The sequence below is a fragment of the Dendropsophus ebraccatus genome, chromosome 5, assembly GCF_027789765.1.
Source record: "Dendropsophus ebraccatus isolate aDenEbr1 chromosome 5, aDenEbr1.pat, whole genome shotgun sequence".
NCBI lineage: Eukaryota > Metazoa > Chordata > Amphibia > Anura > Hylidae > Dendropsophus > Dendropsophus ebraccatus.
In genome coordinates, this window is record NC_091458.1 from 16,564,260 (window position 1) to 16,580,522 (window position 16,263).

General features: G+C 43.9%; 1 long non-coding RNA gene across 1 annotated transcript in view; it reads right to left on the reverse strand.

Annotated features, from left to right (window-relative positions):
* Positions 1–3,868: 3,868 nt before the first annotated feature.
* LOC138792313 (uncharacterized) overlaps positions 3,869–16,263 on the reverse strand; it is a 39,136-nt gene continuing 26,741 nt past the window's right edge. The window contains exons 2-3 of the long non-coding RNA XR_011363118.1: positions 7,501–7,631; positions 3,869–4,218 (exon numbers count right to left, since the gene is read on the reverse strand). This is a non-coding gene — a long non-coding RNA (uncharacterized lncRNA). The remainder of the gene's footprint in view (positions 4,219–7,500; positions 7,632–16,263) is intronic.

Here is a 16,263-nt window from a genome sequence, read left to right on the forward strand (position 1 = left end):
TTTACTTCTACTTGTAGGACCTGAAAAGTTATATTTTTGATTATACATTTATTTACCAAACTTGTCTCCTCCTCCTGATAGGCTACTCTACCTCCCATTGTTACCCACTTGTTATCTAGACTACCGACCACCAGTGGTGGCTCAGTGTTCTGGCGGGAAAATGTTAAAGGAGAAGTCCGGCGATTTATAAAATCCTACGGGGATTTAAGTACTAACTTAATTCTTCCCATGCCCGCAGTAAGCGCCAGGACCGGTTGATGGACTGGCCGCTCAATGACTAGCATAACATGAATGTATTCACATCTGACCCCTCTGCGCATAAATATTCCAAATACGCCACTTCATAAATGTCCCCCTATAACTCTATACATCTCCACTATATCAATTCGACCACTGCTTTTAGAGCAGAGTTGTGGTCGGTAGCTTAGACAACAAGTCGTCAACGATGGAAGAAAGAGCAGCATATCAGGAGAAGGAGGTAAGTTGTTAATCAATGTATGCGTAAAAACGTTTAGCTTCAGCGCTACTAGTATAACTATTAGATGAGATTTCAACTTTTTAATATGTGCAAAGTTATAAAGTGGGCGGAGTTAGAACATCCTGTAGCCAATCAGATGATTAACCAGATCCAGACAGGAGAAGAGGAGATGTGTGCTTGTTAGGGTCCCCTTAGACCAGGGATGGGGAACCTTTGGCCATCCAGCTGTTGCAAAACTACAACCCCCATCATGTCTGGACAGCCTTCGGCTGTCCAGACATGATGGGTATTGTAGTTTTGCAACAGCTGGAGGACCGCAGGTTCCCCATCCCTGCTTTAGACATTTGCAATAATGAACAAAGTCTGACTGATCATGTGACAGAGCTAGGAAAAGTTTGTGTTGAGCCCGGCTTGTTCTCATGATGGCTGCAGGTCTGAACATTAAGACCTGGACTGATCAAAACTCAACACTAGAAATGACCTGTTTTTCTTTGTCTTGTTGGTAAAACAGTCTGCTCCAAAAAACATGTGAACTGTGCCGCATTTTCCCCATGCCAGCCGTCCGACCACCACCCCATGATCACACTTATCACCTGTCCTGCATTCTAGCAGCCAACCCCCCCTTATTTTAAATGCAAAGTATTGGTAATAAGTGATCAAGGTTTTAAAACTGACAAGATGCGTGTGTTTAACATTTAAAAAAAATGTTAACTTAAAATACTTTTTTACTAATTAAATATCCAGCAAAGTATGAGTTTTCGAAGATGTAATTTGAGAAGAGCCTAAGGGTCCTATTCCACAGGCCGATGGGGGGGGGGGGGGAGGGGGGCGATCAACGATGTAAACGAGCGCCGATCTGCTAGATCGGCTCTCGTTTACTGGGCCTATTCCATGTCCCCGATTGCTAAGCGAGGGCTGCAGGGACATCATTACTGATATACTTGCAGACCTTGCACCATACATTACCTGTCCGGGCTGCAGGTCTTCTCCTTCTCCCGGCCAGTGATTGGCTGAGCAGTCTGTCAGTTCAGACAGCCCCGCTCCGAAGCTGCTGCGCATGGGACCCCAGGAGAAGACCTGCAGCCTGGACAGGTAATGTATGGTGCTGCTGAAATCGTCGGTCAACGCTATTCCACCGTACTCATGCTCTGGTGGCGAACAATGATTTTAGGCCTGAACCTAAATGAACGATCAGCCGACAACACGATCATCGGCTGATCGTTCTCTCTATTCCACGGAGCGATAATCGGCCGATTATCGCTTCGTGGAATAGGCCCCTAAGGCCACACTGGCAAAAACCCTGGCCACTAGACCTGTATGATGCATCACCACCAGGTGTAGCTCTACTCATACTTATCAACATACAGTACTTAATGCTAGGAAATTTTGTTTTTTTTCCTTCAGTGATTATGATGGTGTTGAGTTCCAACATCTATCACCTTGCTGAACATCTGCCCGTATATTAGAGATGAGTGCAACTTGACCAATTTTGGAGTCTGATCCTTCTGCATTTGTTGGCTGAAGAAGTTGGATGCAACTCCTAGGGAGTCCTGAAAAACATGGATTCATCCTTTGGCCTATAGCAAGGATGGGGAACCTTGGCTCTCCAGCTGTTGCACAACTACAATTCCCATCATGCCTCGACAGCCGAAGCTTTAGCTGACAATGCATGATGGGAAATATAGTTTTTAGAGATGAGCGAACCTCGGGCATGCTGGAGTCCATCCGAACCAGAACTTTCGGCATTTGATTAGCGGTGGCTGCTGAAGTTGGATAAAGCCCTAAGGCTATGTGGAAATCATGGATATAGTCATTGGCTGTATCCATGTTTTCCAGACAACCTTACAGCTTTATCAAAGTTCAGCAGCCGCCGCTAATCAAATGCCGAAAGGTCGGGTTAGGATGGACTCAAACCCGAACCTGGTTCGCTCATCTCTAATAGTTTTACAACAGCTGGAGGGCCGAGTTTCCCCATCCCTGGCCTATTGTATCCATGTTTTCCCCGATTCACTTGGGCTGCGTCAAACTTCAGACACCGGTATTCAAATGCTGAACGTTCGGATTCTGGCATACTGGAGTTCTGCCAGTCTGTACCGAATATACAATGGAGCTGAATGCTCTGTACATTGTATATTGGCTGTGTTGGGTTATTGCAACTACCGCAAAAAAAACAAGGCGGCCTATAACCTCACGTCCAAGAACCTGGAAGCCTTGCACAGCAGGGACCCGTCTGTTTTGACACACCCCAAAAAAATGTTGTAAAAGTGGGTGTTAGTGGGCGTTAAACTGAACTGTAGCACTACTGTAAATCAAGCTCCCACCACTTCCTTTGGGTCAAGTGAGTATACACATGGGTGTAAGGACCCGTACAGTTCCTTGCTATGGAGCCCCTTGTATCCTAGCTAGGCCCCTAAGGGGGACCCATCAATTGGAGGGGAAATGGGGGCACTGGGCCCTCTCCAGTGTGCTGAACTAGCTCATTAGCATACTTACAGAAATGTTGATATTTCAGGAACAAGGTGATGATTTTCATACCGAGGGACGTATTAGAATTGATGCGGCAGTGCCGATCAGGTGGTAGTGGGAATTTGATTCACTGTAGTAATGGTACAATCGCTTTAAATTCAAATGACCATCCACGTATAAATAAGCCTACCTTTTTGATACTATCTCAATGTATGTCGGAGGACAATATAAAGGAAGTGTGAATGGGGCTTTATGGGATAGATCAGTGTTCACCAACTCCAGTTCTCATGGCCCACCAATGGGTCATGATGTGAGGATAGTACCTGAGAATTATATCACCTGTGACAATACCTGATGCACTGAGTATATAATTACATCACCTGGGATAATACCTGATGTACCAAGTATATAATTATATAACCTGTGATAATACCAGATGCACTGAGTATATAATTATATCACCTGTAATAATACCTGATGCGCTGAGTATAAGGATATCACCTGTGATAATACCTGATGTGCTGAGTATAAGGATATCACCTGTGATAATACCTGATGAGTATAATTATATCACCTGTGATAATACCTGATGAGTATAATTATATCACCTGTGCTAATACCTGATGCACTGACTATAGTTATATCACCTATGATAATACCTGATGCACTAAGTATAAGGATATCACCTGTGATAATACCTGATGAGTATAATTATATCACCTGTGATAATACTAAGGAAATCTTTAAGACATCACCTGTTGGCCATGAGGACTGGAGTTGAGGAACGTTGGTGTAGATGACCAATCAGTTGTCCGCCTAGGACAGCCATGTTGAAAGATCCCTGTCTCCTCCTTATCTGCAGACATCCTAAAATTACAACTTGCACACCAAGCAACAATATAGGAAAAAAAGTACTTTCTATTTTATTGACCAGCTTCTAGTCTCCAGAGGATGCCACGACCTTCGGATCATTGTTATTCTTGGATTCCGAGGCCAGTGCACAATAACAATCCTCAGGATGTCACCGGGCATCTGTAACCATGGGGGCACCACCATAGTGAGTGCGGTCATCGGCACTGTTATGGTAACCCCAGACACTACGGTATACCACACTATTACTGTAGAGGACAGGCAACCATCAGCCGGGGCTAAACCCGAGGTTATTGTGGTGGCTGATGAGAAGTGTATTTCTGTATCCAGGCCACCGGCTTCTTGTAAATGACACTATATCCATGTAAGAAAATAAACTGATCGGAGTCCCTGGAGTCCATTCCCTGGAAGAAAGACTACAATTGTAATAATAGTGAAACCTCAGGAGGCTCCTTAAAGGAGAAGTCTGGCGAAAATTGTTATTAAAGTAGTGTATTGTCCCCCAAAAGTTATACAAATCTCCAATATACACTTATGGGAAATGCTTATAAAGTGCTTTTTTTCCCTGCACTTACTACTGCATCAAGGCCTCACTTCCTGGATAACATGGTGATGTCACTTCCTGGATAACATGGTGATGTCACTTCCTGGATAACATGGTGATGTCACTTCCTGGATAACATGGTGATGTCACTTCCCGGATAACATGGTGATGTCACTTCCTGGATAACATGGTGATGTCACGACCCGTCTCCCAGAGCTGTGCGGGCTGTGGCTGCTGGAGAGGAAGATGGCAGAGGGATGCTCAGTGTCCCTCCAGTTCCCTGTGTCCCTCTGCCATTATCCTCTCCAGCAGCCACAGCCCGCACAGCTCTGGGAGTTGGGTCGTGACATCACCACGTTATCCAGGAAGTGACATCACCATGTTATCCAGGAAGTGACATCACCATGTTATCCAGGAAGTGACTTTACCATGTTATCCAGGAAGTGAAGCCTTGATGCAGTAGAAAGTTCAGGGAAAAAAAAAACACTTTATTTTTGGAGGGCAATACAATACTTTAATAAAAAATGTTGCCAGACTTCTCCTTTAACTCCTTAAAATGTCTCTATAACATAAAAAAGAGTTTTGATCGGGGTCTGGATGTCAAAGCTTTTTTTAAAGTGACAAGGACATTTAAAGGGGCAAAAATAATTTTCTGTCAAATCAATTCAAACAGAAAGTTATATAGATTTGTAATTTACTTCTATTTAAAATTCTGAAGTCTTCCAGTACTTATCAGCTGCTGTTTGTCCTGCAGGAAGTGGTGTATTCTTTCCAATCTGACACAGTGATCTCTGCTGCCACCTCAGTCCATGTCAGGAACTGTCCAGAGCAGGAGAGGTTTTCTGTGGGGATTTGCTACTGCTCTGGAGAGTTCCTGAAATGAAAATTATATATAACTTTCTGACACTAGTTGATCTGTTCGATTTTTTTTTTTTTTTTTTTTGCCGGGGTTCCCATTTTAAGTGTGATAACTCTTTTACCCCTTAATGGTGCGTTCACACCTACAGGATCTGCAGCCGATTTTCTGCAGCAGATTTCATTTAAATAACTGAACACAGCATCAAATCTGCTGCAGATTCTGTAGGTGTGAACGCACCCTAAAGATATATTTTTTTCTTTTTGTTCTTCCCACATACCAGATTTTTGTCTTCTTTTTGCAATGTTGCTGTATTCTTTTCTTTATTGTTTTTTTTTTTTTTTCCAACAGCAGCCTCTCCTGAGTAGTATAGGGGAAAGGAGACACTGTTGTTTACTCTCTCTCTCCCCTTCTCCAATCTATCTTTGTAGATGAATAGATAGAAGGATAGATACTGTGTTTACTGTTCAAAGCAGAAGCAAATGGAGCCAGTGATGGGCAGATTCTACTAGAAAGGGGTGGGTACCAGGCAGTTGGTTCTGAGGTGCAATGTATGCTGGGAGATTTTGTTTCCCGGCCGGGTGTCATGATGTAAAATTTGGATAATTTGAAAACGTTTAAAGCTGGGGCTAGAAGCAGCATAGGCAAGTATGAAAGGTGTGAAACAATCGGTATAGGATCAGTGAGTGCTCCTATATGGTTTTTGTGCACTTTATTTTTTTTATTGGATAGTTGGAGTTCCCTTTTAGATCTGAGGTTTCTGTGATCTTTGCCATTGGAGAAGCAGTATGGCTATACATGGCTCCTAATATCATGGTTTTGTACTGCGCCCGCTACATGGAAATACTATAGCACTCATGTAGGAATCATATACAGTGTCTATAGGGTAGATATAGAAGCTGGAGGAGAGTGATGACATCTAAGCAGCATCCAATAATAATAATAGCGGAAAGGATCTGATTCAACTAAACAAGAGAAAACCAATGAATCCTGGAAAGACGCCTGATGTCCTTGGTTTTACGTCTTACGTCTTGTAATGTAAGTGCTGTAAGACATTCAGGTTAATTGTTCCCGTATGCTGAATCACTGCCCGGTGCCTACACATATGGTAGAATGCAGAGCGGATGCAGCTCTTACACACGGCCTTGTGATATGATAAGAAACCATTCATGACCTTGTAAATCAGTGCCAAGGTCAGGCAGGGTCTTGTCTATTCTTTGTAATATGCTACTGGAATTCCTGTCCATTTTTGGATCTGTTCACACTGACACTTCTCCAGATTTGGATCAGATGTTTGACTGATCCAGTACAACTGTATAGCTTGATATTAAAGAAGTAGTCCAACAATTTATTTTTTGAATATATAGTGCAGAATCAGCTATTAATACGTAGAGGCTCTTGTATATATCTATTTCAGTCGCTGTGCCATTTATAGATTGTCTGCCATCTTGATTACTTCAACCCCTCTGATATGGTTTAATAACGCAGCCTACATTTCACCTGAGGCCTTTGAATTTGAAGAGATAGAGGGGTTGGAGTCTCATTACTACACCTGGTCCTATTTAAGTGAAGTGAGTGATAGATCAATGACAGAACTTCTGTCCCATTACTAACACAATAGAATCTCAGTATAATCCTATGAGATGCAGCTTCAGTGACAGGAAGCTTCTGTCCCCTAATTCACACCATAGGGTACCATAGTAGTCCTATGAGATGCAGCTTTAGTGACATTACTTTTATCTCTAACTAACACTATAGAGTATCAATGTAGTCCTATGAGATGCAACTTTAGTGACATTACTTTTATCTCTAAATAACACTATAGAGTCTCAATGTAGTCCTATGAGATGCAGCTTCAGAGACAGAACTTTTGTCTCCCACACACTATAGAGTCTCAATTAGAGATGAGCGAACCTCGAGCATGCTCGAGTCCATCCGAACCCGAACTTTCGGCATTTGATTAGCGGTGGCTGCTGAAGTTGGATAAAGCCCTAAGGCTATATGGAAAACATGGATATAGTCATTGGCTGTATCCATGTTTTCCAGACAACCTTAGAGCTTTATCCAACTTCAGCAGCCCCAGCTAATCAAAGGCCAATCGTTCGGGTTCGGATGGACTCGAACCCGAATCTGTTTCGCTCATCTCTAGTCTCAATGTATTCCTTTTTTTGTTTTCAATTCTTATCTTATTATCTTCATATTAAAGCATAGTTGCAATACAAGCCCAACATGGGTAAATTTGTCATACATATATAACAGATCAAACAGTGATCTACCTGAGCTTACCAGAGTCTCAGTGTATTCCTATAAGATGCAGCTTCAATCTGTCTCCTATAGCTTTCTACCTGTCAGCTCATACAAGTAAGAGGCTACACGATCAGTCTGAAGCTGCAGAGATGTAGGACACACAGGAGATTCTGCAAATAGCAAAGAAAGGCGATGTGAGTCACATTTTATAACTCTGCAGCAAAGCACAGCTGTATAGCCTCAGGTTGGAGACCATTAGTTTATGAATATAATTCTTAATTTATAACTATGCAGTAATGGGTTAACACAGAATGTGACCTCTATGCAGCGTCCTCTATCTACGTCCCACATCTGTATTTAGTGCAGTGTAAATAGGTTATCCAGCCACAAGCCGCTGTTACATTTATATACGTAAATGGGATGTGGTCAGATATTCATGGTTAATGCTGTAAAGCCACTAAGTGGCAGGTGCTGGGTAATAATACAGATGGTGTGACTGATCGGCAGCGAGAATACGGCAGGAACTGCGCAAGACGCCTTCTAAGGATATCACTAAATATAAAAATATGCAAGAAAAAAAATATATATTAAAGCGGTGTACCCATCTGGAACACTTATAGGGGTGGCTGCCTGATCAACTCCAAGCAGACAAAAGGGGACTGGGGGTCCTTGGTCTCAAGGTGCGGGTCCTAGAGGTGGGTCTGGCAATCTATTGGACATTCATGGCATATCCCGTGTCTAAATGGGTAAAACATTTAACCTCCTAACAAAACCCCAAGACTGTATAATAAATGTGATCAGTAGTACCAGACTTTATCAGGTCATTTATGACAAGAAAAACATATATGATGAAGCCTGGTAATGCTGAAGGAATGATGAAGCCTGGTAATGCTGATCACATGATGAAGCTCGGTAATGCTGATCACATGATGAAGCCTGGTAATACTGATCACATGATGAAGCCTGGTAATGCTGATGACATGATGAAACCTGGTAATGCTGATGACATGATGAAGCCTGGTAATGCTTATCACATGATGAAGCCTGGTAATGCTGATCACATGATGAAGCCTGGTAATGCTTATCACATGATGAAGCCTGGTAATGCTGATCACATGATGAAGCCTGGTAATGCTTATCACATGATGAAGCCTGGTAATGCTGATCACATGATGAAGCCTGGTAATGCTTATCACATGATGAAGCCTGGTAATGCTGATCACATGATGAAGCCTGGTAATGCTGATCACATGATGAAGCCTGGTAATGCTTATCAGATGATGAAGCCTGGTAATGCTGATCACATGATGAAGGTCAGTAAGTCTGAACACTTGATGAAGCCTGGTAATGCTGATCACATGATGAATCTTCATCATGTAATTCTTTTCAGTCTTTCCAGAGAGTAGGGGAGGTTTTCTATGGGGATTTGCAACTGCTCTGGACAGTTCCTGACATGGACAGAGGTGGCAGTAGAGAGCAGTGTGTCAGACTGGAAAGAATACACCACTTCCTACAGGACATACAGCAGCTGATTAGTACTGGAAGACTTGAGATTTTTGAATAGAATTAAATTACAGATCTATATAAATTTCTGGCGCTAGTTCATTTAAAAGAAAAACATTTTTGATGAAGAACCCCTTTAACCAGGGACCCTGAGAATCCTGTGTTGTGTCCGTATATAAATCACTTACTTATTGAGCTGAGCCCTGTGCAGTAATAAGAATATATCAGCTTGGGACTTTCTATCAGTGTTTTTGCTCGCTCAGTAAATATCGTCTAGCTGTCGCTACTCTCGTATTGCACAACTGATATGAATGACAAGTTATCCTCCCACTCCAGACTAAAAATAGGATCAGTCACTGGAAAGCGGTAATACCCGGCTGATTCACTATGACTGGTCGACAAGCAATCCTGATTATTATTATTATTATTGTGGCCCCAGGGAAGGGCGTGCGGCTATCACAATCCCACATCTCATCAATGAATGACTGTCTGGGCTGCATGCTGATACACAATTTTAATAAGAGATGAAGAAATCTGTAAAAAAAAAAAGAATTTACTGGAGGTAAAATTTCCTCCATATTAGAACACCTGCCAAGTCTTCCCATAAATGCATGACCACACAGAGGTCAAGACTTACCTGAAGCCTCCTGTGTCATAGCTACGGTGACTGAGCAGGCTCAACCTAAGGGTACTATTACATGGCCCGATGGGGGCCCGATAATAACTAGATCGGCGCTCGCTTACTGGGCCTATTACACGGCCCGATAATTGTTTAACAAGGGCTGCATGGGCATCGTTACCGATGTCCTTGCAGCCCTTGCTTAAACTACATACATTACCTATCCAGGCTGCAGGGCTCCTCTTGCGGTCTGCTTCTCCCCGGGTCTCGCGCGCTCCAGCTTCAGAGCGGCCTGTCTTAGCTGACAGGCTGCTCAGCCAGTCACTGGCTGCGGCGGTCCCGGCCAGTGATTGGCTGAGCGCTCCGTGTGGGGAGAAGCGGACCGCAAGAGGAGCCCTGGGCCATGGATAGGTGATGTATGCACTTTGCAAATCGTCAGCTAATACACTTAGCGGTGCGCGGTCGGTGGCAGACATAGGACGTTGTCATCGGCTGATCGCTGTGTTTATTACACGGAACAATAATCGTCCGGATAGGGCCGATTTGGCCGATTAACGTTCCGTGTAATAGTACCCTTAGGCTGAGCCTGTTAAGCTTTGCCTATTAGGACATGTGCACACTGAGGAAATTTGACGGAAAATCTGTTGCGGAATTCGCCGCTTGTGTCTGCTTGCGGACTGCGGCGGGCGCGCGTCTCTGCCCCTGTCATAGACTCCATTCTAGGCACAGGCGGATTCCTTCATCTGCCCAATGAATAAATGTGTTCATTCCGCCGGTGCATAGAATGGAGTCTATGACACGGGCGGAGACGCGCGTGCCCGCCGCAGTCCGCTGCAGTGGATTCCACGACGGATTTTCCGTCAAATTTCCTCAGTGTGCACATACCCTTACAAGCACATTACAAAGCCATGCAAATCTGCATTGCAATGTAATGCGCCTGTAATCAGGCAATTAAATAGTGATGTCCCCATGGTGGGACAGTAAAATAAAGTACAACAAATATAAAACACACACAAATAAATAAATAAATAAATAAATAAAGTACACAATACATAAAATCCCCATAGCCCCCAATGCAATAATTAATGTAGAAAAATTTATAAAAATATACACATATTTAGTATTGCCGTGTGCATAAAAACGCTGGCAATAAAATGATCACATAAGTAAACCCGCACGGTAACCGCAGAAAATAAAAGTCAGAAAATCACAAATTTTATCAATTTTTCATGAAATGTGGCCATTTTCACTCGAAAATCGTATAACCACATAAAGTGAGACTGGTCAGATTTCAAAAATGGGCTCTGGTTCTCAAGGCACTAAAATTGTCCTCAAGGTTAATAAATTGTGCGCTTTGTATGTTGTTTTTTGCATTGTTATAGAATCTCTGGGATTTATCTTCTTGTATTAGAACATTTGAGGCTTGTCCAGTATATAGGGGAAGTACAGCTTCCAGCAAATTCACTTTTTACATTGCCCATCTAAGGTTAATACAAACGTCATGGCTCTTGGATATTTAAAGAAAATATTTATATAAGAATAAAAAAAAAATCGTTCAAAAGTTTGGGGTCACAATGAAATGTCCTTATTTTTGAAGGAAAAGCACTGTACTTTTCAATGAAGATAACGTTAAACTAGTCCTAACTTTAAACAAATACACTCTATACATTGCTAATGTGGTAAATGACTATTCTAGCTGGAAATGTCTGGTTTTTGGTGCAATATCTACATAGGTGTATAGAGGCCCATTTCCAGCAACTATCACTCCAGTCTTCTAATGGTACAATGTGTTTGCTCATTGGCTCAGAAGACTAATTGATGATTAGAAAACCCTTGTGCAATCATGTTCACACATCTGAAAACAGTCTAGCTCGTTACAGAAGCTACAAAACTGACCTTCCTTTGAGCAGATTGTGTTTCTGGAGCATCACAGCAGTCTATTCTTGTTCTTAGAAATGAAGGCTATTCCATGCGAGAAATTGCTAAGAAATTGAAGATTTCCTACAACAGTGTGTGTAGTATACCAGAGCATGGTTCCTGTGGCTGGGCTGAGGATGGCACCTGTCTACAAGCAGTTTATTGTCTATTCTAGGAGTTAACATGTTTTATGTGCAGCTATTCTGTGTATTTCTCTGTACCAGTAACTGGCAGGCAGAGATGGGTTACATGCTTTACACTGCACACAACACACTACAGCGACATCTACTGTCCCTAGTGGGAACTGCTCTAGGTAGTGTAGAGATAGTGTATTAATCCCATAGGAAGTTGCTAGAAGGGGGAGGAGCAGTCTCCTCACAAGACCTAGCTGTGACAGGAAGTAGAGTCCAGTCCAGTGTAGTTCAGTCAGTGTGCAGTCACTGGCAAGTCAGTGTGTACAGCCACTATACAGTGCAGCTAGTGGTTGTTCTGCAAGCAGGCCAGTCAAGCCTGCTTGTTACTAAAGAAGGGGAAGGAGATAAAGGAGGAGAGACTGAACCAGAGGAGAGTTCTTCAGAAGTATTTACAGAGATACAAGGTATTTCTCTAGTGGGAATCCTAAGGGCAGAAACCCCTAAGCAAAAGGACTTGAGCATACTGGGTAGCAGAGATAACTGAGGCCTCTGTACCCATCTTCCTGAAATTCGGGGGGTAAGATTGACTAGGACCCCTGGATACCTCTGGGACCCGAAAGTTGTGGCCTAAGGCCCGGCCCAGTAACGGAAGCAGGAAGCTCCCTAGCAGACTGAGAGGGATAACAGACTCAAGCACCATTGGGGGAAGAGATCCACAGGGTCACAGCGCCCATCAGCATTCCACACACCACCAGACTCTCCATCAGTACAGTAACCCTGTCAAAGCCGCCAGTATTCACCACTGTATGCTAAAGGACTGTATAACACCTGCAAGTCTTACAGTAAAGGAGTTGTTACACTGCCTCCCTCCTTGACTCCCTGTTGTCTGGTCCACCTGCACCACACCACCATCAAGGGCCATATTACCAGGCAGCAGTATTTTGGGGTTGGCCCCGGGGGAACTACAGGTCCACACCACCGACCACCTTACACACGGGTGCAGCCCCCCTACAGAAACCGCTGCAGCAGCCACAGAAGAGAGAGAGATACCAGGGAAGCGCCAGAGAGTCCCCCTGTACCTGCAGAAGCCCTCGTGCCCACCTGTGACCGTGACAAGTTCCAGCCATCCTGCAGGTATAGCACACTCTCCCCCTGCAGCCCTCAGTGCGTCCCCTCACAGAGGAGCTCAGCGGCACACTCAGGAGAGACTACCATCACCATCATCCTCTCCTCACTCCCCTCACTCTCTTCCCATTACCCCGGCTCGCTGCATGTGTACTACTCCCTTCAGAGGACAGCACAAACAGGCTCTAACCAGAGTAGAAAAAGAAGCGGAAGGCTGCGTTGCACAACTAAGCAAGAAGATAAGCACATTAGAGTCTCTAGTTTAAGAAACAGACGCCTCACAGGTCCCCAACTGGCATCTTCATTAAATAGTACCCGCAAAACACCAGGGTCAACATCTACAGTGAAGAGGCGGCTGCGGGATTTTGGGCTTCAGGGCAGAGTGGCAAAGAAAAAGCCATATCTGAGACTGGCCAATAAAAGAAAAAGATTAAGGCTACGTTCACACAGAGCAAAAGGAGCGGATTACGCAAGGAAATATTTCCGCCTGCAATCAACTGACGCTGAATTCCGAGCAGAATATAAGCAGAATGTAAGCAGAATCCCTGCGTATTCTGCTAGGAAAGTGTTCAGCTCGTAATCAGCTCTTGACAAATTCAGCGCGGAATACTCGAGGAATCCGCGCTGAATCCGCATGCATTCAGCGCTGAAATTCAGCGAGTATTTGGTGAGTAAACTAGACTATACCAGAACATATACTAGAATCTTTCTCCCCCCCCCCTTTTCCCCATTTCCGCGCTGATTCAGCGAGTAATTTCCGCTTGTATTAAGCTTGAATACGCGCGTATTCCGCGCTGAAACAGAAAATCAGAGCCCCATTGATTTGTATAGGCTTCCGCTAGCGGAATGTTCATTCTTCTGGCGGAAAGCGGATTAGTTCAGTGCGGAAATTCCACTGTGTGAACTGCAGAGCAGAATTTCCATTCAACACAATGGAAATTAGCTCTGCACTTATTTTAAGGGCTCGTTCCCACTGAGCAAAAGCAGCTGAATTTCTGCGCTGAAATTCTGCTCTGCAGTTCACACAGTGGAATTTCCGCACTGAACTAATCCGCTTTCCGCCAGAAGAATGAACATGTTCATTCTTCCGCTAGCGGAAGCCTATACAAATCAATGGGGCTCTGATTTTCTGTTTCAGCGTGTATTTAGCGCGAAATACAAGCGTAATACAAGCAGAAATTACTCGCTGAATCAGCGCGGAAATGGGGAAAAGGGGGGGGGGAGGAGGATTCTAGTATATGTTCTGGTATAGTCTAGTTTACTCACCAAATACTCGCTGAATTTCAGCGCTGAATGCATGCGGATTCAGCGCGGATTCCTCGAGTATTCCGCGCTGAATTTGTCAAGAGCTGATTACGAGCTGAACACTTTCCTAGCAGAATACGCAGGGATTCTGCTTACATTCTGCTCGGAATTCAGCATCAGTTGATTTCAGGCGGAAATATTTCCTTGCGTAATCCGCTCCTTTTGCTCTGTGTGAACGTAGCCTAACGGCTGAAATTTCAGCGCTGATTCAGCGCAAAAATTCAGCTGCTTTTGCTCAGTGGGAACGAGCCCTAAGATGAGCAAAAGAACACAGACATTGGTCAGAGGAAGACTGGAAAAAAGTGTTGTGGACGGATGAATCCAAGTTTGAGGTGTTTGGATCACAAAGAAGAACGTTTGTGAGACGCAGAAGAAATGAGAAGATGCTGGAAGAATGCCTGATGCCATCTGTTAGCATGGTGGAGGTAATGTGATGGTCTGGGGTTGGTGCTGGTAAGGTGGGAGATTTGTACAGGGTAAAAGGGATTCTGAATAAGGAAGGCTATCACTCTGCACCGCCATGCCATACCCAGTGGACGGCGCTTGGTTGGAGCCAATTTCATCCTACAACAGGACAATGACCCTAAACACACCTCCAAATTGTGCAAGAACTATTTCCAGCAGAAGCAGCAGCTGGTATTCTATCATAGGTAATGGAGTGGCCAGCGCAGTCACCAGATCACCACCCCATTGAGCTGTTGTGGGAGCAGCTGGACCGTATGGTACGCCAGAAGTGCCCATCCAACCAATCCAACTTGTGGGAGCTGCTTCTAGAAGCGTGGGGGGCAATTTCTCCAGCTTACCTCAACAGATTAATAGCTAGAATGCCAAAGGTGTGCAATGCTGGAATTGCTGCAAAAGGTGGATTCTCTGACGAAAGCAAAGTGTGATGTAAGAACAATGTTATTTCACATACAAATCAGTATTTCTAACCTTGTCAATGTCTTGACTCTATTTTCTATTCATTTCACAACGTATGGTGGTGAAGAAGTGTGACTTTTCATGGAAAACACAAAATTGTTTGGGTGACCCCAAACTTTTGAACGGTAGTGTATATATATATATATATATATATATATATTATACATCACAATATGCATATATATACATCACAACAACTACTATCACTAAACTTGTTTATAAAACTTGCCACCTCTCTGGCAGGTCTGATGGCTGTGATCCAGGGGACGGTGAACCAAATACCTATATATAACTATAAATGATAGCCTATTCCTGAGCATAGACTGCACACTGGCCGCTGGGAGGAGGCTGTCAGCACAAATATATCTATAAAAGGCTCTTTCTTAAAGTATTTAAAGGGCAAGAGCCCACCTTTAAATATGAGAACAATATACAGATTCAGGTTTATATGTCAACAACTCGCAGAGTATAAATGGGAAGTCATTTCTCTTAAAGGGGAACTCCGGCAAAAAAATCTTTTTCTTTCATATTAACTGGTTTTATAAATTTACTTCTATTTAAAAACCGATTCGGCCGATTATCACTCCGTGGAATAGAGACAACGATCAGCTGATGATCGTGTCATCGGCTGATCGTTTATTTAGGTGCAAACCTAAAATCATCGGGCACCGACCGCGCATCGCTGTGTGGAATAGCGGTGGGCATCATACTTTACCTATCCATGCTGCAGGTCTTCTCCTGCGCTCCTTCTGCCTGACGGTCCCCTGCACAGCAGCAGCTTCGGAGCGACCTGACTGAGCTGACAGACTGCATGGCCAATCACTGGCCGGGACCGCTGCGACCAGTGATTGGCTGAGCGGTCTGTCAGCTCAGACAGGCTGCTCCAAAGCTGCTGCTGCACGCGGGACCTGGAGGAAGAAGGAGCGCATGAGAAGCCCTGCAACATGCATAGCTAAAGTATGGTGTTTAAACAAGGGCTGCAAGGTTATGTGACGATGTCCCTGCAGCCCTCGCTAAATGATTATCGGGCCGTGGAATATGCCCAGTAAACAAGCGCCAATCTAGCAGATAGGCAAAAACTATGTAAAGTGCTGCGGAATCTGTGTGCGCTATACAAATAAAAGCATTGTTGTTATTATTAATATTATTATTATTATAGGCGCTCGTTTACATTATTGATCAGGCCCCCATTGGCCTGTGGAATAGGACCCTTAGACTAGATTGTAGACTAATATACCTTTCTATACTTATGGGTGTGACCATCTTAAAGGGGTATTT